General features: G+C 42.6%; 1 protein-coding gene across 4 annotated transcripts in view; it reads right to left on the bottom strand.

Moving 5' to 3' along the window:
* LOC146185226 (acetylcholinesterase-like) overlaps window positions 1-27548 on the bottom strand; it is a 332565-nt gene that overhangs the window by 34949 nt on the left and 270068 nt on the right. The gene's annotated exons all lie outside the window — the stretch shown is intronic.

The following is a 27548-nucleotide window of genomic DNA, read 5'->3' as shown; positions in this document are numbered from 1 at the left end:
CTTCTCATCAGATGACCAAAGTAGCTGAGCTTTAACTTTAGAATTTGACCCTCCAATGAGCAGTCAGGGTTTATGGTCGACAATATCGACTGATTTGATCTTCTGGCAGTCCAAGGAACTCTTAAGAGTCTTCGCCAGCACCACAATTTCGCCAGCACAATTTCGCGCGCCATTTTATCCCGACTCTTCCCTAAAATATTAAGCCTGGTAAACAATGGCTCACACTCGCACTTCTGACAGTGCAAGGGTAAATTTGACCCCTTCCCATTTTCTATGGACTTCTCGTGTTCCCTTATTCTATCATTGATACATCTTCCAGTCTGCCCTATATATACTTTACCGCACATCAGTGGAATCTCGTAATTCACTCCCACCACACATCCAATAATACCTCTCAGCATCGAGAAAAACATGATTAGGCTGGATTTTAGAATACAGCAAAGTCTGGAGATCCTGGCGAGTGGAAAGAAAATCGCGGTGTTGTCTATCAAGCACATGGAGGTGCGGCCACCAGCCAACAGCACATGGCAGAGAATGTGTTAAGAGGCCGTGTCTGTCTCATCCGCGCTACGCTTCTGACAAGGGCTTTCGGCCCCCGCTCTTGTGACGTGGTGGGAATGACAATCATGGGACATGTGCGTCGCTGAGTAGTGCGTGGCGGTAAATCTTCTCCGTTTGTGAGTAAAATAGCTACGCGCTGTTTTTGTCACAAATGTATAACAACCTTGTCCAAGCTGCTGTCCTGGGTAGAGTGCCAATTCTGTATTTTGGAGAAGACGGCCAGTGTTCAGTCGGCGGATGTCGTGCTGGATCATGTCTAAGCTGACCATTTCGATTGAGAGAGAAAGCCAACAAACATTAATCTGAACTAAGAAGTCGATATCTTGAAACAGTGTTTGATGCTGTCACGTAATAAAAACGTAGAAATCTTGACTTACAAAAAGTTTCGCGATGTGGCTGAATGAAACATGGTGCCTAGCAGCCATCAGCCTTGAAAGAAAGGAGTTAGTGTGCGCGCGCTCTACAACGCCATTAAAGGAAGTCAATGCGTCATCGGTTGCAGAGAATCCACCAGGTTGAATTTCAATCCGTATGACGTATATTGGCGATCCCCGGCTGCATGCAGAGTTCATGGCGAAAAAAAGGCGTTTAGCGTTCTGAATATCGCTCAAGAAAACACCAATAATATATTTGAATTTTAAAACGTGATATGTTTGCCGTTTTACTGCTTTAGTTTCATAATGTACTCGATGACTGCCTTTAGTGGCAATAGAAAACCATCCTCTTCGATCCTCTTCGGTGCCGGGTGTGCAAATCTTCACCGTGTACGATGAAAAAGCCCAAGAATTTTATTTTCATCGTTTTTCTGAACGTGGTCCAATTTTCCTTTTAATTCTCGTCTGAAATGATTGAACTCACAACAATGAGCCCAGTAAGATTTTGTTTCATTTCGAAGCAGTACATATTATATTTTCTAAATATTACCACGCAGTTGGTCATTGCGGCGACGTTTAAGCCACTTGGTACATATGAACGTTTTCATGTCCATATGACTAAATGGCAATTAAATGAAAGATCAGAAGAATTGTGGTTCTTAGGTCTGAACACGACTGAATGACAATATGGCAAGTAGGAATGCAAAGTGTGTCAATATCACTGAACGTAAGGTATGCGATCCCTCTAGTTGCGGGTCAGACACGCTACCCGTTACATAATGCACTTTCGTTCGACTTTGTCAAGCAGATGACTTCGGAGTTTTATTGGTAAAGAAAAAATAAAAATGAAAACTGACAATGTCCCTGTCTGCGAAGTGGTATGTATAAAGGAAGCGTCTGAAAAGGGATATTGATGATGTGGCGTTATGCCCTTGCGGCGGAGCTGAAGTATCTTCCAAATTATTTTTACCTAGAACTTGCATGCCACCCACATCATCCGTAATGTCAAACGCATGTTAACGTCTATCTTAGTCTTAAAGCTGCTTCTGCCTCTTTTTCGGTACAGTGGCTAATGTATAAAACCGTAGTTAGTGCTAACTTGAATACACTGCTACGTAGCGAGATCATAGTTTTTATGTGCAGAACAAATCAATTTGACTTCCTTAAGAAAAAAAATCTCTTTCAAACCCCCAAAGTTCCAATTTCGCAGAGTGTGTAACATTCATAAAAATATTAAAAACAGGCTATCTTGCTCCTGGAAGAAAACTATTTCGGTTGTCTTCATATCTCAGGGTACGTATTCACAATTGCAACTATGAACGCTAAATTAATTAAATTTTGTTTTTGCAAATATGCTTTTAGCGCGAAGCCCGCATGGGTCGGTTCTTGAATGGTACCTTATAGTGGCTTGCATGCTGCAACGGTCGCCTGCATACAACAGGAGCAGGTGCGAGTGCCAAACATCAAGCTCACACGAACAAGGGAAATGTACGCTATACTAACCCCGCTCGAGCCAAACGAAAACATAAATCCTGGAGCAACATTACCATTACCAGGAAACATTCAAAGCCTCTCAGTTTTCCGCCTTGCAGACTGGTTTGACTTGTCCGGTACAGCTCAGTGTACTGGCATTCTCGGAGCTCCATGCTTGTTTGTAGACTAGACTAATCCTTTCTGCTAGACAGTGCAAAGAGGGAAAGCGCAGATGCCGACATGTCTTGGCAGCGAACAGTCCTATTCGCAGCTGTGACTATAGTGTTATGCGAAGCCGAACGGCCTGTAGTGCGAACGCCTTACGGCCCGGTAGCGGGCGTCCGCCTCCGTCACAGAGGAAAACATGTAGACGGCTTCTTCGGAATACCTTTTGCCTCTCCGCCTACCAGGCAGCTCCGCTTTCGAAAGCCGCTGCCTCCGAAGCCTTGGCAGAACGTTAGGAACGCTAGCCATTTCCAGCCGGCATGTATGCAAACCAACAATCCTTTAAACCGTGACATTCTGCTGAACTACTCGACTTCCTCGTCTGAGGACTGTTTGCATATCAATGTTTGGAGGCCAAGCTGCATAACACAAGATACTTGTCGGTCCAAAAGCTCTCTGCTACCCGTCGTGTTGTACATCTACGGTGGCGCCTTCCAGTGGGGCGATTCTTCAGCTTTCTACAACGACGGCCTCGTTTTCTCGGCGGTTAATGAAGTCGTGTTCGTGAGTTTTAACTACCGCACGAATGTGTTCGGATTTCTCACCGACCAGTCTCCAAATGCTCCCGGTAACCTAGCCTTCTGGGACCAACTGCTGGCCATGCAGTGGGTCCAGAGGAGCATATCCGGCTTCGGCGGTGACCCCCAACTGGTCACTTTGTACGGACAGAGCTCAGGCGCTATGTCCGTAGGAATACACGTCTTGTCCCCTCTCAGCAGGGGTCTCTTCAAAAGGTGCATCTTCGAGAGCGGCACCGCACTTTCACTTCTCACCTTTCAGCGACAGAACCAGATAAGCTTCTTTAGCAGCTTGGCCGGGCAGCTCAACTGCACTGACCGCGATGGCAACTCGTCGGCGATCTTAGACTGCCTGAGAAAAATTGATGGTCGGAAGATAATTCAGCGACTAAGCGAGGCCGGTCAGCTCTCCAGCATGTTTTTTCCGACCCTGGAGGACGTGTTCCTGCCGGAGTACCCGATCGATTTTGGGAAAGCGAATTGCCTGAATGGCGACGAGATGCTAATGGGAACCACGCTGGACGAAGGGTCCGTGTTCTTCTATTTGCCGACAGAAAGACTGCGAGACCTAGACGAAGTTTTCACCGACTATTACGAGGGCGCCGCAGCTACGGTCTTTAGCCTGTCGTTCTCGATTCCCTACTCGACCGCACGTAGCTACATTGCCTCTTACTTTCCGAAGTCTACACAGGGTCTAACCCGCGACCAAGTGCTAAACACCTTAAGCCACACGTACGGAGATCCGGTGTTCGTTTGCAGCACGAACCTGTGGGGAGAGGAGTTGGCCAAGCGAGGCCACTCTGTCTACCGCTACGTCTACGGTCAGCGCTTGCCCTTGGGAATCTGGGACGACTGGATGGGCGTCGTGCACTCTGATGACTTGCCGTACATGTTGGGATCGGTAGCGACGCTGAGAGAGAACTTGCAGGCTGAACGATGGAGCTACCTGCCTCACTGGTTTAGGCGCTACAACGTCACACCTATGGAACTTACATTCAGTATGAACCTAGTGAGATGCCTAGGTGCCTTTGTGAAAACAGGGTAAGTGCACTTACACTCGATTTTAGGCTGGCTGTGGTAAGTAGACTTAATTGTTTTAGGTAGACCGATTTAGGTTTAACACCGTGGTTTAACCACTCGAAACACTATGTGAAAAAAAAAAAACAGCAAACAAACTGTGAGGCCCGAAATATATCTTTCGTTACAATATCCTTTTTTTTTTTTACGTGGTTCAGTTTCTTGTCGCCATTCATAATCACCTTCCTTTTCAGTGCAGGAAGCATATATATATCATGTCTCAAAGTGTTTATAACAGACACATTTCATCTAGTTTATTCTGGGATCCCGAGTGAGGCACTCCCGTGCTTTAAGAATCACTAGATGTGAGTGCCAGTTTGGACTATATGTAGTCTTTGGCTGTCTTACTTGCGATTTTCAAAATAAGTTGAATTTGTTTAGGCGGAATGGCATACCGTCCGTGCAAGTTTGAATGGAATCCCTGTAAATTCTGCTTTTAGATCTGTCAACCACAAAGTGCTTCAAGTCTAAAGGAAATTACCCAGCCAGGTTTAAGAGTGGGAGCTTAGAGTTTTGTGTATTATATATAATGCTTTTTGCTTAACAGGCTTCATCAAAAGTGATTGCACCGTCGAATGAGCGTGCAATATATATGTTACGTTGCCCATTAGGCACCAAAGCTTGCGGTACAGCCGAGCCAATAAGGGACGTATAAATACCAAATTTTACTAATACATTTTAAATAACGCACAGTTCTATGCTGCAGGTCTTGCTACTAATGTAATTAATTTTTCATGCATATTCCGTGTTTTGTTCAGGACTATAGCTAAAGATTTGATTTCGAAGCCGGAGCATTGTGTTCTCAGATTACGATAACTTGAAACATGTTTACATTGTTTATATTGCATTAATTTCACTTAGACCATTCTATATAGCGTTTTAAGTAAAAAATACAAATTTTTACTTTGAAGAAATAGCAAGTGACTACTAATAGCTGTATCGCGCAGTAAAAACTTGACGAAAACACAAATGCACGAAGAGCTTCAGGATGGTTGGTGGTCATTTTTGCAGGCTGTGATTACTGCGTTGTGAACTGAGACGTTTGTTCAATTTAGGGGCAAGTACTTGTATATTGCGCTTGAACCAAATAGTTTATATGCAGCGTGTTGTAGTAGTTTGGGTGGGGTTCTTTCAACACGAAGATTTTTTATGGTCTTGTAAGCAATACAAGAATTGTACTTTTTGACGCCTATGCTCAAGTCGCTATTGAGCACCTTTGAGGTAAGATGGCGCACTAGGGCTGCCGGTGGACGTTTGCCAGCCAAGCGTGGGAGAATAAATAATAAGTCAACAATACAACCTCGGTTACAAGTTCGACTGCACAGATGTCTGTCATGCCGGACAACCACTCCGGCGTAACTCTGTCAATGAGCACGGCTGACGGTCTTTGAGCCGTAAATGGTGACCCCGCAACACTGGTGGGGCTTCATGCCCGGCCATGAAGCGGCAGCTGAAGATTTCGAAGTCCCACCGCTGGCTACAAAAAAAAAAAAAAATAACTACAGCTTGTCCCATCCGATAACCATCAGGGTATGGCTTCGTGCACAAGGTAGTCACGTGGCAGGGTCAAGTCTAAGTCGTGTCATCCCGGACTATAACCCTCCAACCACGGTATATTGCCACCAGCACCAACACTGGCTACTGGTCCGGGAATGAAGAACGGGTAACTTGCGCAGCCCGAAATAACCCTGGTAATACACAAGACCATTCCGTCGGTTTAGGGTCTGCGCAACTTTGGGAGGTTTTAAGTACAGTTACTGGTCTGGTGTGGTCTCATTGATAACCGCAGGCAGAAAAAACTGAAGTGCAGTGGCGCATTTTTTAGCCACGCGTAACTACATTCTCCTATTGACTTTATTTATTTATTTTCGAATATATGGCTTCTAATACTTCAAAAGCTCACTGTTGCGAAATGCAACTACAGAAACTCCCATTGCTATAGTTGCTTTCAAGCTCGCATTTATTTGGTAAATACTTGTCTTTGTGTTTGCTTGTATCGTGTTTTTAATGTTATTCGTTCGCCGGCATAAGTTATTTCGTTCCAATTTGCAGGAAGGATGGACGTGATGAAATCATTGCTACATTAATAGCGGTGAACCACCGCAGCTGTTTATTAAAAGCCGTGAAGCAGATACGAATTGTATGTATCTACATTTAAGCAAGGGTTAGCCCGCTGGAAAATTTTTAGCTGATTACAGGTCTTTTGGATTGTTTCCAAGAAGTATATACAATGCATAGCAGTCTTCAGGTAAAATCTTCCTGCTCACTCTGACTCAGAATCTTGCGCTGTTGAACTCTTAGACGATTTTTTGTCATAAGCCTTGGCACCAAGACACGCACCACTCTTTACCTAGATACTATCTTCAGAAGCCTACTGCGAGCAACGAATTTTGCAGGTATTTTCTTATTCAGTATCGTGTAACCCTTTTCATGACTACCCTAATCTCACTGCACACTATTTTTCAACGTTTGGCTAACCTTTATGAATTACGTGAAACTGACCTCTGCACATTTTGTTTAAAGTTGTCACAACTTTGTTAAATTTCGTACTGAATTTCTGTTAATAAACTGGAATCTTTGCGTAATATCAACGTTTAAGAAAGAATTATTCCACAAAATTCGCTCAGTGCCGTGAAACTAATGCAGTGGCACTTTAATAGGACGCTGGCTTACCGCCTCCACTATGAATGACGGTTCAACATTGGGTCTTTATGAAGCATTAAGCGCCTTACCTGGAAAGGCGCACTGATACGCATATGCCCGACTACACTCGAAGATAGAGCAGAGCTTCAGCTGGGACAAAGTGCAGCTGTGCTGAACGGCAAAACGTAATGACGAAGTAAGCTTCGAGAACGAGAAGATGACTGCTGTAGAAGGGGCACAATGCAAAGAACTGGCGTACAGTGAGGAGATACGATGGAATGATGGGAATATGACGAATAAAACGAGCAAATAATAATTAAGCGCCATCATAAATGCTGTTCAACTATGTGGCGCGAAAGGTATACGAAAAAAAGCGCATGACAAAAGTAAGGAGGTGCGCTAACAGTACTGTGAGAGAACCGAATCAAATTGTAATGGAACAATTTTAAGAATATTAGCTACTTACGATGATATTAAACGAGCAGTCATGCGATAGAACAAGTGCTAGAGGTGGCCGCATGGTACGGCTTTTATATCAAGATCAGTAAAACACACCACGCTGATCTCCGTTAGGAGACAGGATTTCGAGGTCAGACTAATTACCTTGTCATTCGTTTGTTCAATTTTGCGAAGAAACTACCCGATGATGACGGGCAATACCAAAGCCACATCTCGGCACATGAAAAGGGCGAAAGATATGTATGAGCTACGGCGTCCGTGATCGATTGGATCGCGTCGCTGCCCCATGGCCATCTATCTCGCTCATAACGATACAGCATAACACGTGACACGTGTGGTCCTTTTTTCTGAACAGCCGTGGGACAAAAAAATACTGCAAGCCTTACTCGAACTTCATGCTGTTTATTAAAAATACGTTCGAAAATTAGAAAGCCCATTTGATTAATTTCGAACACATTTAAGTCTGTTCTGTTTGCCTCATTGGAAGAATTGAATTGTATATTATTCTGACATGAAAAAAAACACACAAAAACAACAACAACAGCCAACCGACATGAAAAAAAAGAAATGGGCCAACTTGCCCAGCAAAAAGTTTTACTTTTGTATAATATTCAGAAGATTACGCGAAATTTTGAAATAATGGCACATTCTTGGAAAAGTGCAAATACTCTAATAGAATGTTTCATCCACAGCTGCTGAAACTATGCTGTCGTTCTTTTTAACCTCAGCTTCATTTCTAATAGGCTGCGCATTAAACCACCTTAATTTTAGATTGTCATTAAATGATGCCCAAAGAAATTTGTAACATTACGTACCAAATATACTTACCTAACCCTGATACTATTGCTTGAACAACAAGGAGCCCGTTTTTCTTATTTAGTTTGCTCCAAGAAACCAGACGCCCATGTTCAAGTTCCTTACAGTCAATATCCTGTGATGCTTGAAATTTCTTTCCAACCTCATGGCGGTAATAATTTATTTTAATCTCACTGTCGGTTCGTGATAGTTTGAGGTTGTCGCATGAACGTGAAATGTGGATTACTGTTTGCTCATCTCTGCATGTAATACATAGGAGCTTCTATTGCTTTGTTAGTATGAAGTTATGAATAAGGTCTTGTATCTAGATCTTGTGTTGTGTCCAGGTCTTTTTGAAGCGTGTTTGGTGTGTACATGACTTATACTCCTATCTCGTCCAGCAGGTCATCGATGTATTAGGCGCCTAAGTGTTTCGCCTCAATAAAGTATTTTACTGCTACTACTACTACCCCTATCGCACGGACATTTCGAAGAAGTCTCTAGAACCTTTAATCTATTGAATCGAAGAAGGGCGGTTTCAATAGATATTTAGTGAATAACTTATCGAGTCAACGGAGCAGCTCCGAACTCTGTCCAAATCTCGTAGACGCGCTGTAGAATGATATCAGAGCAGTGTAATCTCTGAATAATTATGAAACTTCAATATATACAATTTATAATGTCCAGAAAAAAGGAGCTTTGGACTTCGAAGCGCTGCAGCAAGGAAAATAGCATTGTTGCCATGCAACGATACAAAAACAACAAGCACTAGCTTCCTGAAAATTTCATAATTTGCAAACAGCTTCTTCAAAGCAACGATATTTATTTCAGAAGCTTATACATTTAAAATCTCAGTAATTTTGTTTTTATTAATTATGAAGCTCACACGATGGACGATTGCTTGCATGTCTGAAAAATAACTGGTGGCCACGGTGGCGCCACAACGCCTTGGTGTGAGATGGAGGAATCTCTTAACGGTGATCGAGTTAGCCACACAGTAGCTGCACAACTCCTTTGAGTTCTATCGCGATTGCAAATCTCGCAGGCTCTCAACTCAATGGCCTTTGAAAGTGGCTGTGTAACAGCGTTATTAAATGCTTCTGTCTAGAACTTTATGACGAGAAGCTTATTACTGACTTCGTTATCTCATTTATTCTGCCATTTTCATGTAAGCTTTTTCCCCACTAAGTTTCTGCAGTTTATGTGGGGTATTTTTATTTTCTTGTGTTCCTTGTGAAAATTTTGTGAATCACACGAATCTGCTCTTTCAGTGCCACTGATTCGAATATGACTCAGCATTCAGCGAAAAGTTGTATAATATATTTGTGTTGCGGTTCTTCTTGCATTGTGTTTGATATCAACGATTATTGGTCATACAATAATAATAGTCCTCCTCAAATACATACCGGGGTACTTAAATTTGTACAAAAAAAAATTAAATTGCACAATTAGCTTATTGAGTTGTGGTTAGTGTAGAAATAAACATATTCGGTTATTTGAACCTAGGGTTGCTTCACATACGAACCGCCATAAGGGTAGGTCTTGACTGTGTTGTAGATTGGAGCTTTCTATTCACTGAATGTCCTTCTGTACATGACGCAGTTGTGCACGCACAAGTATAGTTACGTAACACATGCAGAATGGCTTATAGCGCCAATATTTATACATATTGTGGCATATCAGAAATTTAGTATTGGACCAGTTTAATTAGCTTGAGGAATGTCCCTATGGAAGCTATAATATGTAATAAAAAATATAGTTTATGTAGTCAAACACTTTCTAAAATCCAAAATCATGCAGTCATTTGAGCCCATGGTGACGACAAACTGCCATGACTAGATTCAAGTAATCATGTGGTGCGTGGAAGGCCAGACCTGAAGCCCTGTTGTACTTTCAAACGTTTTTCGCCAAATGGTTCACAACAGAAATGTGTTGTATTATTTTTGGAGCTCGCCTTGTGAGAGGAATGGGTCGATAATTCGAAAGTTTAACGTTGCAGCCGGTTATGTGGACTTAGACATCATCGGAAATTGTCTAGTCTGCAGAAAAACGTACAATTCTAACAACCTTTATTTTAGCATAGCTAAATAAAGAATACTGAAGTGCATGCATTCAGAACGTAAGATGGAGTACGATCAGGACCATTAGGGGCTTAAGCATCTGGCGTTTGTTGTAGAATATACAATATTTATAATGCCCATAGTTTCTTAATATATCACTGTTTTTTTTTTTTTTTTTTTTTTTTTTTTTTTTTTTACCGAAGATGCGATGAATGTACCGTTTTGGACATATATCTCTGATACTGTAAGAGGTGGCCCTCATTGCTTAAAATTATCTCTTTTCTGAGTACAAGATGAGACACTGAGCAGATAGCCACAATTAATCTATCAAGACAGTATTATTGAAAGGTCCTATATGCCAACAAGATGTTCTCATTCGTTATTAAAGAGAATTTAATTCCTTTGTAGACAAATGCGTCACTGCTGTTCAAAAAAGTTGGTGAGAAGAAAAAAAAAAGATGTTGTGTGAAAAATATACAAAATCGTTTTTATAAATGTAAATATTCATCAAATGTTCATTGTTCTTGCGAGTGACACCGTCCATGCAACGCGCAATCACAGTTATAATCGCTTAGACCAATATTTATTGACATGCTCGTCATGATCATAATACAGCAAAATATCGTTGATTTTCGTAACTGCAGACTGTTATTTTGTATTTTAGGAGTGCTTGTCATAATTTATTATCTTTTGCCCATTCTCCAGTGCGTCGATAAATACTAACCATCCCTCCTTTCGCGCCGCGAGAGGTATGCTTTCAAGCTTTGCCACTAGATGGCGCCACAGTGTTTAGGAATCTGTGAATGAAGAAATGATAGTGCCCACTAAAACTTTCGTCGACGAGGCGTGCGTTATCGTGCTGTAACAGCATTGAGTATGAAACTGTAAAGAAGGTTACTCTGCGCAAAAAATGTCTGATTACTGTCTGGCTGGTGAAATATATATTTGTTTTCAGTACATCTTTTTTGTCGGCCTCCAGTAATCATCGCGGTCACTGCTCATGCTTTCCAGCATTGTACTACATAAAAACGGGCGCATGCACTGATCGAAAAATACTCGGTAAAAATTTTCTACAGCGTTTCTGCCAAAACCGTAATGGAATCGAACATTTTAGACATCAATCTTTCCACTGCGCCGAAACAAGTTCGAGACCTAAATTCCAGTGTTCTGTCCCTTTAAGAGGCCTCAGGCTTCAATGCCTTTGCCATTTGCATCCTTGAGATACCTCTATGTAAAGTTTCAAGGGCGTGGAAATTTTTTTCCCTAAAGGAAACTTGAAGTTTGATCATAAGTCAAGCTAGAGGCTAGCGGGTCATAATAGAAAACATGTCGCTATTACTGATAACAGAGCAGTGCTAAGCCAGAAAATTTGAAAAAAAAAAAAGCCCACAAATGTAGTACACGTGACACGCCTAATTTAGAATTCTTACATCTGTGCCTTCCAGGATTGGTTCGCACTTTCTAATACGGCGTTGTTTCGACAGTAGCGGGCAGGAACCCTCATGGGGCTGACAGCGTGTCATTGCAGTGCGCTTGCAGACATTTGTGTTAAACCCTTGGTGTGAGATGTTTCTATGCAGACACGCCACAAGATACTGAAGGTTGGGAAATGTGCACACACATCTGCGTGCCACAGAAAAAATTACTAGGGTTCAACGCTACTGAACCAAATATTGAGCGAAAGCATTAGCCGCGGGTGACCGACCGCTCTTCTTTTTTTCTTTTTCCTCAGCCCACATATAAAGTCCCACTATAACCAAGCCGTATGAATATGCCTTAGTGGCCTATGGGGGTAACGTGAATGCCAGGGTCCTAGCAGGCCGATTTTGACGTAACCGCCCCATGTGAAACGAGAGACCCACGTTGGCAGCTCCTGCCGACCGCTTGAGTTGGTAGCCCAGCTCTCACCCTAATTTCACGTGGGGCGTGACGTCACAGCGTCACGTGGGTAAGACATGGCTACCGGCCGCGCTACGCTGAAGGTTCGAAACCTAGAGTAGTATTGCTTTTGCAATAAAAATGCACGGTGAACGAGCGGGTAGAGTAGTTTTTTTTTTTTTTTTTTTTTTTTTTTTTTTTTTTTTTTTTTTGTAACGGGAGCTGCGCTACGCTGATCAGCAGCGTATTTCGCCGTATGTCAGTTTAGCCGCAAGTGCGCATGCGCGAAAGTAAAGCTGCATCACGAGTGACGTGCGTCGCCAGAACAAAGGTAAGGCCTTTGCAAGGGGAGACGTGGCAAGATGTAGAGCGTAATAATAATAATAATAATAATAATAATAATAATAATAATAATAATAATAATAATAATAATAATAATAATAATAATAATAATAATAATAATAATAATAATAATAATAATAATAATAATAATAATAATAATAATAATAATAATAATAATAATAATAATAATAATAATAATAAATCTTTATTTAATGTGCCCAGGAAGAACCACGTGGTCTTCGTGCTGCAGTACAAAAAAAAAAAATGAAAATGCACACACAAGTTTTACATACACAGATAGAACACAAAAGAAGAAACAAATAACACATGAAATGAAACTGACATGAAAAGTGTCACGGAAAGAAAGAAATCAATGAGTAGCATGTCTTATGTACACAGTCAGAGAATTGTAGAGTGCATCACGAAAAAGAAAACAATAGATAGAGAAAAAAAAATAAATAACTGCCATTGATTATAGTAATACACATATAAATAAAATAAACAGCCATTCCAGGCGCAACAAGTGCGTGGTACTTAAAACACAGGCCAGAAATACAGGGAAATACAATAAAAGTATAAAATTGAACGCGGGACAGTAAGATCGGGAAATAAAGTTTAAAGTTAAAATATAAATAAGAAACGGATAAAAAGCAGTACAAGATACTTTAAACAGCACTGAACAGGAGAAAAAGGAAAACGGGAAGTAAATTAAATACAATACTTAGGCTAGAAAGTGGAAGTTATATGTGATAAATAAAATTTAGAATACTAAGCTATGAACGTCCAAAATAAAAGAAGAGAGCGAGTTTTGGAAGATGTCAAGGTGAAGACAAAAAGAGTTAAAGGACATCTGCATTTTGTCAAGAGGGGAATGGGAATCAAGAAACGGAGAAACTTTCTGCAACGGTCTGAGTTCCCTCATGCTCTTTCGCGGAACGCGCAGAAGCATGTGCTCTAAGAGCTGAGGGCACATAATGTGGCCGTGAAGGAGCTTGTACAGAAAAATTATGTCTACTCTGACACGACGGCAGTTAAGAGAAGGAAGATTTAGTGGGGTACTCTTGGTGGAGCGAGAGGAGAAAGTTGAGCAAGGAAAGCGATATCTAAATATCCGTAAAAAATTTGGTTGTACTCTGTCAACCTTGTTCCAGTTCGATTTACAAGTGCCACTCCAAACAACCGACGCGTACTCCAAAAGCGGCAAGCGTATGGACAGGTACAGCTTTAGGAATGGAAGTGGAGTACGGAACTCTCTCGAAAGTCTGCAGACGAATCCGAGTGTCCGCGTAGCCCGCTGAGCAATGCGTTTAGTATGAAAGGAGAAGCTGAGGGTGCGGTCAAAAAGTACACCAAGGTCATTAATTTCATCAACCCTGTCCAACAGCACAGAATTCACTAAATAATGGTAGAGAAAGCTAAGTGTTTTACGATTAAATGAGACAACCCTAGTTTTGGAAAAATTGAGGGTAAGTCGATTCTTCGCACACCAATCAGAAAAAGCAGATATGTTCGATTGCAACAACAAGCAATCTTGAAAAGAATGTATGACCTTGAATATTTTTATATCATCAACATAAAGAAGAAACGAGGAGTTCTTGATGACGGAGGAAACGTCATTAATAAAAACGGAGAAGAGCAGCGGGCCTATTACAGAACCTTGAGGAACTCCACTGGTTGCAGTATAAACGAAGGAAGTCTGTCCATTGACACTGACAAAGCAGGAGCGATCAAGGAGATAGTTGCGTAGGAGGGCTACGATTGAGACTTCGACACCAGAGAGTCGAAGCTTTTCATGTAGTAATGAGTGAGCAACAACTTCGGAAGCTTTGCTCAAATCACAGTACACAGTGTCAACCTGACCTCTCTGAAGGACTGCTGCAGAGGCATACGTCATAAAGTGACTAGGTTGGTTGAAGTAGAGGGACCTGGTATGAAGCCATGTTGTTGCTGAAGGCGCCAGTGGCAAAACAAGAAAACGAACGCTGAACAAAATAGAAGCAAACAATCGCGAACCGGAAATTCGCGCCTCTGTCCGATAACGACAGGCAGGTGGCCTCAGCTGCGCCTATCGCCACGCGTTCCGCTGTTCGCGTTTCATTTGACACCAATAGTACACTGAAGAACACTGACGAATGGTATTAAATACAAGTCTGCCGCATTTACATCGCAGCCACCGCCGCCGCAGCCAGGCTACCGTCTCAGTAGTTGGCAAGAGTCGTGATGCCGCGTGGTTTTCTCGTTCTGGTTGGCAGAAGGACGACGAAATCATGAAAGTGACATTGACTTATGGAAACTTGGAGGGCGATTTGAATCCCTCTGGCCGACATCTCTGCACTTTCATACAGTACGTCTGGATTGCAGAAGAATTTTGAGAATTTCCTTTGCACTTTATTTAGGAACGCGACCACGTTTCAACTAACAAAAAAAAAAAAAAAGAACGTCGACAGTGCTTTAGAGAAATAGTTTATGCTTAATTCGAAGTTGGCTATTTCCCTTTCGTGTCCCTCCATGAGACCTCCGCATAGCGATTGAAGAGCTTGGCCACTAGCGTCGTTAAGACTCAGACGCACTGCTTCAAGGACTTTGTTAGTGCCGTTCTTATAAACTACAGCGTAACGGTTTAAAGGCGCCCTCACCTGCGTCAAAATTTATCAATGACGTTTTACAGGTCCTCTGACTAACTCTTTTACGTATTTGTCGCCAACTTCCTTGAGACCTCTCTGCAGGGATTCAGGGGCTTTGTCACATCTGCCCTTAAAAACATTGGCGTGATGCTTGAAGAGGTTCGCCACCAGGGCCCGAATAAGAGGAACAAAAAAGATCCAACATGCATTCGTCAATTTTTTTTTTTGAGCGAGTGTTGAGGCATGTTTTAGAGAGTGTACGGTGTTTCGCAGCTCTTTAGACACGAAGGATGACATTAACAATTTTTCACGCATACTGAAGCGCAACCATCATGGGTGCGCGAATCGTACTTCTTCTAAAGCGAAAAAAAAATACGGATAAACTAGCTTAGCTAACGAATTGAAATAATGAAAACGAAATGCAATACAAATCAAATACTTATGTGGCTATAATTATAAGCCGCTGGTGCGAGTATTCGAACAAAACGAATGTTCATGCCCAAGAGCAAAGGCGGCTAGTGACGGCTCTGTAAGTCATTTACTTCTTCATTTGCCAAACGAACAATAACTGGTCGCTACAATAGAATGCATAGCACGAAGTCTAGATATTAGCTCCATAATCGCAATGTCATGCGCATACAGGAATTGAAATTATGCCAGCGCTGGTAAGTGCGAGTTTGGTAGCAACCCAGTCGGTGAGAGCGACAAGGGTTTCAACCACGGTCACCGATTTACGAGATCAAAGAAAAGCTTACCAAATCTAGCCGATCTTGAAGGCCATGTATATTAGCCTAACGTGACAGCACACAAGGAGCGGGTCTTGCTTTGAAAAGTCGGTGAGACCTATCTCAACTTGACGTCGGTTATCAGTGAACTGTTCGAAAGTTGGAGTAGGGATTTTGACTCGTGTGGATTGATTTTTAATACGCACGAAATTATTTGTTTATCGATTTTAATATAATTATTTCATTCGATGTTTGAAACGTTCGAAATTTTCTCTGCCTTACTTATGGCTAATCAACACATATGCTTCTTTTTACTTGAGCAATGCCGCGTCTCACTCCCTATTTACTTTCACGCAAAGCGGCCTAATCTCGAGGTAGATTTGAGATCGAGTCTCACGGTCGAAATACCGCTTTCATACCGCCGCATGAGATTATCACAATCGACCTTTTGTCTGCAATACGAATCGCATGCTTGTCTACTTCGATATCTAGGTCGATCCTCCAAGTGATAGCTCACGCCTGCCAGTGCAGCTCTGAGGAGGTCTTCAATGACGTACGGCTGTCGGAGTGACCAAGAAGGCCGCCGATAAGCAATGAACTGATATTAAAGGCAATGGCACTGTGCGCATAAAAACTTCACTGTCGTTTAGTATAAGGCGCAAAAAATATAAAATGGCGAGTATGTCGGGTAGATAAATATCAAACGTAATTGGGCAACATTCTACTCTGTTTCTTTTTCCCTCCAGGTTAATATTTTCTTCCCTCCCACATTGCCTCCGTCCTGACTCACTCCCTAAAAGTAAACGAATTATTGACGCATGTACGTTTTCAGGTATAGTTGGTTATTAAAATAGAACTTCTATTATTAATTAAAAAAAAAAAAAAAAAAGGCACCATCCTCAAGCTAACTACATAGAGTGAAAGCTAAACGAATCGACAGATCTGCCTGTCTTTTCTGAGATATTTTTCTGAGATATGTCAATGACTAGCTGTTTCTCAATTATTAAGAAATTTGGTCTAAAATTTCCTCTCTTATCCAAATTCCATACAACCAGAGACTCAGTTCACCTTAGAAATGGAGAAGCGAGGCGCCATGCCGTTTTTGGGCGTTCTGGTGACCCGAGAAAACAACTGTCTGTGATTCTCCGTCTACCGAAAACCCACCCACACAGGGCGATAGCTGCATTTCACTTCGGACCACCCGACAAGCCATAAAACTTCAGTTGTGAAGACCTTATTACAAAGAGTGGGAAAACATTGCACCACAGAACCCGACAAAGCAAACGAAAAACGCTTGATATTTTAGGAACTAACCATGAACAGCTACCCAAAAAATTTTATTCAGAAAACCATTCGCTTCCAAAAACGCAACGCCAGGCTCCGGGAAGAAAATAACCAACAGCAAGCACCTGCATTTCAAAAGTACGTCACTATCCCCTACGTCCGAGGCGCCAGCGAAACCTTCGCTCGTATAATAGGAAAAGAAGTAATTGGAGTGGCGCACAAGACTTCAAACGCTTTGTGTAGCGTGCTACCCTTCCCCAAAGATCGACCGCCAAGAGAAAGACCCCAAGGCATCGTCTACAAAATTCCCGGCGCCGACTGTGATGCTAGCTACACTGGCGAAACAAAAATCCTAAAAGAAAGAATTTGGCAACACAGGAACGATGTACGAAATTTTTCAAGAGAACGCAACCCGGTAGCTCAACAATCAGAAGATTCGGACCACAGAATAAATTTCGAAGAAAATTTCATCTTGGAGACCGAGACCAATTACCGGAAAAGACGCCTCCTCGAGTCATGATACATAGAGTCGACCGCAAATAACATCAACCGGACAATAGGCAACCTTCCTGCTGTCTACTTGCAAGGTCGTCGCTCCCTCCTGGTCACTTCACCGACGAAAAGAAATAAAAGTCGCCAGTGGCACCTTTGCACCTGCGGCACCGTGACTTGTCTTAAACCCCCCCAACCCCACCTCTCCTTCCTTCTAGTTTCTTTCACACCCATCTCACCCCCTTCCCCTTCTCCTCCCCTCTTCTTCTCCTCCTCGACCATTCCTTTATTTATAGCTGCACGCAGCCACGCGTCATGCACCCTTGAAGAAGGAGCCGAGCCAGCTCCGAAACATCGGGTATTGCAAAATAAAAAGGTGCTGGGTGGAGAAATCTCAAGTTTCACTTAATTACATAGGGCGTTGTTATTTGATGTACGGCATAAGCAGTGCCATCTTTATTCTGGTACCAAATGTTCAAGGCTTCGTTTTCGAGCGAAAGGCTCAGTGCTTCGATGCAGTTCACATATGTAGCGACGTTCACAATGCTCATTCATGGCCTCTAAAAGTGGATGATGCGGCAAGGCTCAGACAGGTCCTTTAAACCTCGACTTTTTGCCAGATCTCAAGCAGTGGCTCGTACATAGCTGTGCCCGTTTCATGTCCGAAGGTAGATTCTGATCGGTTTTCTGTCGTTATCAACAGCACAGAATATTTCCTTATCAGTATACCGCGATGGTCTCACCTATAGTAAAAGTGCTTTATCTAATATGTATTTGACTTCCGTGCACAATTACAGCCCTTGAAAAGAAACGGACCGAAGTAATCGGTTACTAATTCAATACTTTCATCCACATTGTATTAATATAGCCAACTGGTAAGGAACAAGAACGAGCTGGTGCGGCCTTGCTGCGTACCACTGAGTAAGATAGGAGCACCACTTAGGTTCAATGGAATACATGACCGCGCGTGAATTGTCTCCACAAACGCCAAGCCCCGTCCGGCGCTCTCCGTTACGTTTCGCTCTTCGATACGGTTTTGGTACTCGCTTTTTTCATCTCGCTGCTTACCTTGCGGAAATAGGCAAAAAAAAAAAAAAAATGGCGGTGTAAGCTTAGCTTGAACCTAGATATACGAGAGAAAGCTCTGTTAAGCATGGTTTTGCATGGTTTAGCAAGGTTTTGTTGTTGTGGCTGTAGGAAGAAGGAAAAGAGAATGCACGGGCCTGCTACTGGCTCTGTAGCTGAGCCACCTCCACTGCCTCGTGCGGACAGAAGAGAAAATAGAGAAGAAAGAGAAAGAAGAGGGGGAGAAAGACGCTCGCCGCAACAACAGCCGTCGTCCACCAATGAAGTAGTGGCGGGTGCAATGACGGCCTACAATACATAAAAATCGGTGGCAGGCTAGCCTCCGCCGGTATCGGGAAGAGGAGGGTGGCTGATCCTGGTCCTGATGGGGCTGGGACATGTAGGTCACCGCCGCTTGCGGCGGGGGCTAGCCTGCCACCGAAATTTTACCTATTGTGCGCCGTCATTGCACCCACCAAAGCGGTGGTGGACGACGGCTGTTGCTGCGCGCGTCTTTATCTCCCTCTTCTTTTTCTTCTATACTTTCCCTTTTCTGTCCGCATGAGGCAGCGCAGCCACCGAGGTCCGGTTCGAACCCGGAGCACCCTGGTTCGAACTCGACCTCGGCGGATGCGTTTCGATGGAGGCGAAACGAAGAGGCGTCCGTGTGCTGTGCGATGTCAGCGCAAGTTAAAGAACCCCAGGTGGTCGAAATTACTCCGCAGCCCACCACTACCAGCTCCCCTTTCTCTCTTTTTACTTTAACTCCCATCTTCCTCCCTTCTCTTAAGGCGCGGTTGAGGTGTCCACAGAAACAAGTGTGACAGATACTGCGCCTTTCTCTTCCTATGATCCAATTATTATTATTATTGTAGGCAGCGGAGGTGGCTCAGCTGCAGAGCCAGTAGCAGGTCCGCGTATTTTCTTTTCCTTATTCCTACAGCCACAACTTTGCGCGTCGTATGCTGAACTAAAAACGAACAAGCAGAATTGGGGTTATCGTTGAGAGTACGTAAACTTGTTTCTTTTGCAAACATTATTATTATTTTTTTTTTTTGCTGGTGCGCCATCAGTGTCTCATGAAACCACATAAAACACCAGCGGTAAAATGAAGTTGTCTTTTTAGTGGTAAGAGCCAGCGCAGTGTAATTTCACTTGGTGCAAATGCTATACTTTAGCAATGGTAATGAACATCGCTTCTATGCCTCCTCTGGGAGCTAATACTTTTTTCTTTTTGTATCGAAATTTCATTTCTGTTGTTTACGTTTGTTTAGCTACTTACATTAGGCACCTTGAGCTTGTCTTCAAAAGAAAAAAACATCTTCATTAAACGAAGCAGTTGTCTTATTTCCCTTGATGCGGGATCTTCTGCGTACAGTCGTCGTTTTTGGGTGTCGCTAGCGTGTAAGCATGACCTGACAAGATCAAACAAACAACAAATCAGTACACTAGGCAACCGGTACGCAGATGGAACGGAATATGTGAGGAACTTGCATTTTTAGTTATTATTCAAATTTCACTGCTGCGTACGCGACGAATGGCTTTATACTTAAAAACGCGGTTTTGTTATTTGTATTCCTCTGTGTTCTCTGCTTGTTCTGTAGACTTTGTTGTGGTGAAATTATTTTGAGACAGATTGTATAATGTTCCATCGCGAATGATGTCACTCATACGAACGAAGAACTCCGCGAAGCTACTAAGGTTTAAAAATCTTTACGGTAGGTATTCCTTAGAGGCTCTCTTTATATGATAGAAAATTGCTATACGACCACGCACCATTAGTACATTTTCGCTGACTTAACAAAAACGTGCTTCGTGCTTCTCGAGGAAAAAAAAATCGTGAAACAATCTTCTCGGATTGGCGCAGGAAACGAGAGAAGCACTTAGAGCACATTTGGTGGCACCACGCCCGCGCCATCTAGGCGTAAATGTCGCTACTAGAAGCGAAAGGTTCACATAAGCTTTTTGCTTGGAAGCGAAAAGTATTAGTGTTGCTGAAAATAATGGTAGTGAGAGCCTTATTTCAGGATGTAAAACTCTGTAACCCCCAATTTTCAAGTATGTCGTAAACACTTACTTATTTTCTCATAAACGCAACTGACATCAAGCTCTCTAAATGGCGATGAGCCCGGCTACAAACTTTCAGGAAGTTGTGTTTTATTATACTTTTCTAGTTATACGCGAAAAGAAGCGGTGGCACTAAAAAAAGATAATTTTGCGTTGGGAATTGTTATTAGATTGCCTAATCCCTGCTATCCCGTAACAACGAATGTCAACTATAAATTAAATGGCGTAGTCCGTATGTAGTGCTTTCGGAATTTCTTCTCAAACCTTATAAATTTGCGTTCAGTGTCAGAAATGAAGCAACCATTTTTCTCGAGCAGTAAATATCCTAATCTGAAGCAACTGTGCCGTTTTACATTTTATGTCCTTCACAGTTCCTTCAGTACCTCTGGTAATTTGCAACATGAGAAAATTGACTGTTTCCTCATCGGAAACTATCAGTAGCACACTAATACGAACAACCGCAGCGTTTTCTATTTGCTTGCAAATCTACCGCTGCATAGCCATCAATGAAGTTGTTTTTGTTTCTCCCTTTAATAAACAGTGTCTTAGCATCGGTGACGGGAAACAGCAACAGCGTTTCCGATAAACATGATGGCGCTCCTGCAGCTCACTTTTTATCTCAGTTTTATCTCTCCTATAGACTGCCTGCACTCACACAATCAGGACACGTGGATGTCCTGCCTTGGAATTTTCATTTGAATGGGTTCAGTTCAGTTCAGTCGTTCAGTCGTGTCCGACTCTTCGTGACCCTATGGACCATTTCACGCCACGCTTTCCGGTCTCTCACTATCTTCCTAACATCACATAACTTCATCTGCAGTGCCTCGAGGATTCCATCTAACCATCGCGTTCGCTGCCTACCCCTTCTCCGGCGACCGTCAACCTTTCCCAACATCAAATCTTTCTCCAGCGACTCCTCTCTTCTCATCAGATGACCAAAGTAGCTGAGTTTTAACTTTAGAATTTGACCCTCCAATGAGCAGTCAGGGTTTATGGTCGACAATATCGACTGATTTGATCTTCTGGCAGTCCAAGGAACTCTCAAGAGTCTTCGCCAGCACCACAATTCAAACGCGTCAATTCTTCGGCGGTCAGCCTTTTTCACAGTCCAACTCTCGCATCCATACATCACAACTGTAAAGACCATAGCACGAGTTATACGGATCTTGGTTGGCAGACTAATGTCTCTGCTCTTTACTAGGCGGTCAAGGCTAACCATTGCTCTCTTTCCCAGAAGCAGGCGTTTCCTAATTTCATGACTGCAGTCTCCTTCCGAGGTAATCTTGGAGCCCAAGAAGAGAAAATCTGTCACAGCTTCCACTTCTTGTCCATTGATGCTCCAGGACTTGATAGGGCAAGACGCCATGATCTTTGTCTTTTTGATGTTCAGTTTAAGCCCAAACTTCTCACTCTCTTCTTGTACGCGCATCAGAAGTCTCTTGAGTTCCACTTCACTTTCTGCCATTAAAGTGGTATCATCCGCATATCTAAGGTTGTTGATACGTTTTCCAGCAATCTTCACTCCATATGAAGACTCGTCCAGACCGGCCTTCCTCATGATGCACTCTGCATATAGGTGAATGGGACCTCGCTTTTAATTGATTAAGTTTCTATTGAACAACAAACGGATTTATAGCGCCCAAAACAAATAAAAAAATAACACTCCTCAACCTTCCTAGCAAACGTGTCCACAAGCCTCGTTCATGAATACAAGTTTAATCGCGAAATATGAAGATCTGCGTATGTCTACTTCTAAACGTTATTACGTCTAGCAAACTAGCAGTAAACTGTGCCATATACGTTGAAAACTCTGTTTGCGGAAAGACCTTGCAAATATTCGTGACGCATCACAAGGCAAGCGAAATAGAAATGACGAACTACTGCGGAGAAGGCGAGTTTGGATGAAGAAGGAAGGGCTTACAAGAGCAGCCTAGACGCGGTGCAACGATATAGGCAGGGAATGGTATTCGTTTTTATTTAGATATTCATGGAGTTTTTGATGCACACGTAGTTCGGGATGTTTGCCGAAACAACAATTTTACAGATGAGTTCAAAGAAGTACCGCTAAACCATGGTTGCCGAACTATCAGAAGTGATAGCCTCCAGAAAATAATAACCGACTAGTGCGGTAACTTTAAGCGAAGATGTATAATGCGCTTTTCGTACGACTTGTTTTATCACGATAAGATGACAGAGGCATCATTTGTAGTGAACTCATCATTACGATTAGGCGCTATATGCATGATTCACAGAAACGTAGTCAGACAGACAAGTGCAAATGAATATTCGACACTATACCCCTATTGGAAACGGCTCCTGCCCCAGTGCTTGGACCCCACCTCAGTACCCCAGTGGGCAGGGTGACCGAGTGCTTATCCGAAGGATGCAGGTACGATCCTCCCGCCTCGGCACCAGCATTTCAATGGTGGCGAAATTTATAACACCGCTGTACGATGCGAAGTCAGCGCATATTAATGAACTTCAAGTGGTCGCCATTTCCGGAGCCTTATTTTAAGGTGTATCTCATAGCCGATATCACTTTGGAACGAGCCTCAAACACTACAGAACGAATTCAAAAGCAAATCTAATATTCCGGATCAAGGCAGCCTTGAATCAGCACTATCATGTAATAAAGTGACGAGATGCTTTTAACAATATTATATTAGAGATTTGAAGGGCTTAAACCTGTTGTTTCCAGTTCTTTGATGGGCTGCTATAATAATGGCTGCGACAAACACTGCGAAGCTACTATGTGCAGTAAATGTGCATACAGTGGTGACTGACGTGGAAGAAATATTTTTAGTCTAAACGAAAACTCAAATTAAATTGACAGAACAGAAGAAAGACTACGATACACACATACAGGAAACCACCAAACGTCGATATTTCCGCGAGCGACTCTAATTTGGCACGTGTAATGAATGCCGGATATAAACGCACCCACATACCGCTCCAACCTTTGTGATGAAGTATTTAGGCTTGTGGGCCATGTCATTGTGGCATCTTGAATGACAGACTAATCCGGGGCATTTTTTATGCAAGCATGTTTGCTGTCCAACACAAATAAAAGATGTAACTGGAATTTAAGCCGGAGGCTTACGAACGGTAATTTCAAATAGCTGTATATTATGTTTATGGATGCACTACTACTCAAGTACCAGATAAGAAGAATGAAAGGAACAACTGGAGTGCTGAGCTTTCTTTACGAATAAAGCGGAGACCGCTGCAAAGACGCATAGCGAGGTTCTAACGTGACAGCTTTGTTTCTTATCGCAGCAGCAATGAGTATTCAGGTCAAGAACGCGTCGAGTGAGGACTTGGACCAGATGCAAAAAGATTATATCACTTCTGTCCTCCAACAGAAGCTGGCATGAAGGCGAAGGGAAGAGGAGGGAAGGCATGCAGATTTGCGATCAAGATAGTAAAGATTTCAAAGCCTTGGTCACTGGCTCTGACGTACACTTTCGCATTTTCAGATGATGCCGCTATGGGCAATCAGCGCTCGTCATGTGTAAAGTAACTTTGGATTACACCTATATTCAGTACAAAAGAACGTAGAAATATTTCGCCCGTTATTACATAGTTTACAGGCTGACGTGGAGAGAAATGGGGCCTATTACTTTAGGTCAACGTGAAAAAAAAATGATTGTCGTTTTTGTTGAGACTTATTATTTTTTTTTTCCGAAATACATCGTGCTGTCAGTGAAACACTCGTGCTTAAAGAAACTTCCTTAATTAAGCTATAATAAGGTACTCCCCCAAGAAGAGCTCTGGTAAAAGTTGCCGCGAAGCGATTGTCCTTCCTTTTTCGCGACTTTTTTTTTTTTTTCCTATTCTTTTGCAAGCTAAGGCCTTAAACGGACGAGAAGCCATGCAAGCAGTTGGAGCTGGAGTTGCGCCCGCCTCTCCGGTCCGATATTACATCAACCTTGCATGACCTCGCATTGTCACCTGATTACACTATGTAGCTGAAAGGCTTGACTGGGCGACCTTTGTGCGCTACGACTTTTCGGCATTCGCGCGGAGGTTTTCGCTGCCTCGATGCCTATAAGTGTAAACAAACGAGTAGAAAAAAAAAAAAATGAAACGTCCTGTCCATTTGATCAAAAACATCTGCAGGCTATGATGCGATAGCTCAACCTATTTTCCTTGAGTAGCGGCAGCCTCCTAAGGAGCAAGGTTGCAATATGTCCTTGACTAGTGAAAGGTTTATATATCAGTAAAGGATATTAACTAAGATACCGAAAGTGATTCCTACATCTGCAGTAGCGTTATAGGTTATGGCTGAGGCAGTTTAAAGGTGTTGCATATATTTAGTCATCATTGCCATGCCGCATTGTAAAGAATGAAGAAGAACGGTTGTTTTATGCTAGCTTGTGTTCTTCCACCCAATATAACCTTTCTTCAGTATTTTGAAGCATTATGTCAATGTGCCACTTCTTGTTCTCGTCTTGGTCCTGTTGCGCTGTTCCGTAATGCTGGAGTCAAGAATGAGTCGTATGTTCTCGCGACCTAACTGTACGTAATCCTTCCAAGCATCGATTTGTTGAGAAATAGTGAATGGTAGATGTGTCGTGACGTTAAATTGCTGCATAAAATTATTTACCTTATTTAGCTAAAGCGTAGAAAATACTTAAAGATAAAAATAAAATCTTTTACACGAAGCATACAAGGAAGCGAAATACTGGAAGTAGTAGGCGAATATATCTACTTAGGACAGGTAGTAACCGCAGATCCGGATCATGAAAAGGAAATAACAAGAAGAATAAGATTGGGATGGAGCGCATTTGGCAAGCACTCGCAGATTATGACTAGCAGCTTACCGGTATCGCTCAAGAGGAAAGTATACAACAGTTGCATCTTGCCTGTACTCACCTATGGGGCTGAAACGTGGAGGCTAACCAAGAGAGTTCTACTTAAGTTGAGGACAACCCAGAGGGCTATGGAACGAAAAATGGTAGGGGTAACATTAAGAGATAGAAAGCGTGCAGAGTGGGTCAGAGAAATAACTCAAGTTAACGACATTCTAGTGGAAATTAAGAAGAAGAAATGGACATGGGCAGGACATGTAGTGCGAAGAGAGGATAACCGATGGTCGCTGAGGGTAACAAACTGGATTCCAAGGGAAGGAAAGCGTAGCAGGGGGCGGCAGAAAGTTAGATGGGCGGATGAGATTAAGAAGTTCGCAGGGGTCAAGTGGATGCAGCTAGCACAGAACCGGGTTAAGTGGAGAGATATGGGAGAGGCCTTCGCCCTGCAGTGGGTATAATCAGGCTGCTGCTGCTGCTGATGATGATGATGATGATACAAGGAAGCTTACAACGTTGCACTAGTCCTGTTCAGGATTTTTGCTAGCTAGCTGATGAAACACTAAATGATTTAGTTTGATTAATTACTAACTCATCTGATTTTTATGTGCAGGATTTCCCCGTTTCCTGCAGAAAATTTTCAGCAAGTCTTTCAACATAACGGCGTCATAGCAAACATGGGTGTATGATAGTAAGTTTAAATAAAAAATTAACGCGAGACATATATGAAATCGAAATAGGAGATTACTTCTTGTAGCGTTTTGCCGCACACTGTTCTCATAAACCTCGGCTTATTAGGCAAACTTCTGCATGCGTTTTTCTGGAGTACAGAAATCAAGCAGATACGTTGTTATAACATTTTTGGAAAATAATTTCTTATGAAGGACAATTGCATAGTGGGTGGAACAGCGCGAAAAGACGAAACACACAAGAAGAGACGTACAACAGACGAGCGCTGTTGTGCGTCTCTTCTTGTGTGTTTCGTCATTTCGCGCTGTTCCACCCACTATGCAATTGTACCAACTCGCCCAACCGTCCATCCTACTTATGAAGACAACATTCATTCAAACAAGAGATACATAAAGAAATTTTTTCCTAAGTACTTGGAGTTTTAGAGTTAATTAATTAGAGCTTATCAGTATCGCCAATGTTTTGGTGGGCCAAGTTTGCCGGACCAGGACGAATTTTTTTACACTGCGAAGTTTCTGCTTTGCTTTGCAGTCATACGGCTGCGCTTGGGTGGATGTGAATGAGTAATTATTTCCTTATTACAAATATACTTCACCTTGGGGAATTCCCTAAATATTTGACCAATAGCTGAATATAAAGTATAAGAAATACATGCATCGGCGCTCAATTACATTGATGCGGAGGCAAAGCGGAAGCGTTCTTTCTTAATTTGTCATCGTACTCTAATTCTGATTCTATCCTAATCTTCTCTGTGTCGCTTTTCAATCACAAACCTACCTAATTCTGGGCCCATAGCGATTAAGACTTTGTTACATTTATGATTATACTGTTATCTCCTTTCCGTTCTTGACATCACGTTTCATCCACTGTTGCAAGTGATTTTCGCTATTTTCATTTTTGTTATGTCATTCCTTAGCCTGACCCATCTCTCCTTTTCCGTACAAGTGAAGAGGTAGAATTCCCTCTGCTTACCATGCAATCATGGCAGGTAGGGAGTGAGAATTGTACCTGCACAATAACTGCACCGGATTGGCAGCTTGAGCTTCGCAAAGACGCCGACACAGCCAACACCCAAGAGCTTTCGCTTCCATGATACTCTAGCTAACGGCTACCGTATTTAGAACGAGCATAGGCCGTCATTGGAAGAGAACACACGGCTTGTCTGTGTCACGTACCGTGCTCTACCTGCTGAGCTATGCCGAAGGATGTGTAATGTACCTCTTTAAGGTGTATTCGCGAAGTCTGTGACCAATGCTTGATGGTGGCCCCCGGCGTCAACCTAAAATAGATTAGACTGCGATAATAGTTCAATAGTGTGAATACACTATGTGCAAAGGTTTTTTAAAGAAATATCTTGGCCCTGGAAGACAGAGGACAAATTTTGCAGA

This window comes from Amblyomma maculatum, chromosome 6 (assembly GCF_055883805.1).
Source record: "Amblyomma maculatum isolate TAMU_Amacu chromosome 6, ASM5588380v1, whole genome shotgun sequence".
NCBI classification, from domain to species: Eukaryota; Metazoa; Arthropoda; class Arachnida; order Ixodida; family Ixodidae; genus Amblyomma; species Amblyomma maculatum.
The sequence above is the reverse complement of the archived record's forward strand: the minus strand, read 5'-3'. Positions and strand labels throughout refer to the sequence as shown.